Here is a 575-nt window from a genome sequence, read left to right on the forward strand (position 1 = left end):
AGTGTATTGTTCAATCACTACGAGTTCATGTAGTGACTAGGGCTTTGTCCAGTGTTGATTTTGAGCTTTATTGCATTTTGGTTTGATAGAATGCATGGGATTATTTCAGGTTTTTGTATTTGTTGAGGTTTGTTTTGTGGTCCAGAATGTGATCAATTTTTGAAAAAGTTCCATGGGGTGCTTAGTAGAAAGTGTATTCTTTGGTGCTTGGGTGGCATATTCGAGAGATGTCTATTAGGTCCATTTGATGTATGGCATCATTTAATTCAGATGTCTCTCTGTTTATTCTTTGTCCAGTGAAATGGAGTCAGTGGGGTATTGAAGTCCACTACTGTTACTGAGATGGCATTAATCTGTGTCTTAAAGTCCTGTAGTGTTTGTTTGTTTGTTTGTTTGTTTTGTTTTTTTTTAAATGTATTTGGGTGCACCAGAGTTTGGTGCATATATGTTAAGGATTGTAATAATTTCTTGGTTAATTGTTCCTTTGATCAGAATGAGTGACCTTCCTTATCTCTTCTGACTAGTTTTACTTTGAAGTCTATTTTGTCAGATGTTAGAATTACAACCGCTGCTTG

Source organism: Nannospalax galili, unplaced genomic scaffold, assembly GCF_000622305.1.
Source record: "Nannospalax galili isolate Female #2095 unplaced genomic scaffold, S.galili_v1.0 scaffold232, whole genome shotgun sequence".
NCBI classification, from domain to species: Eukaryota; Metazoa; Chordata; class Mammalia; order Rodentia; family Spalacidae; genus Nannospalax; species Nannospalax galili.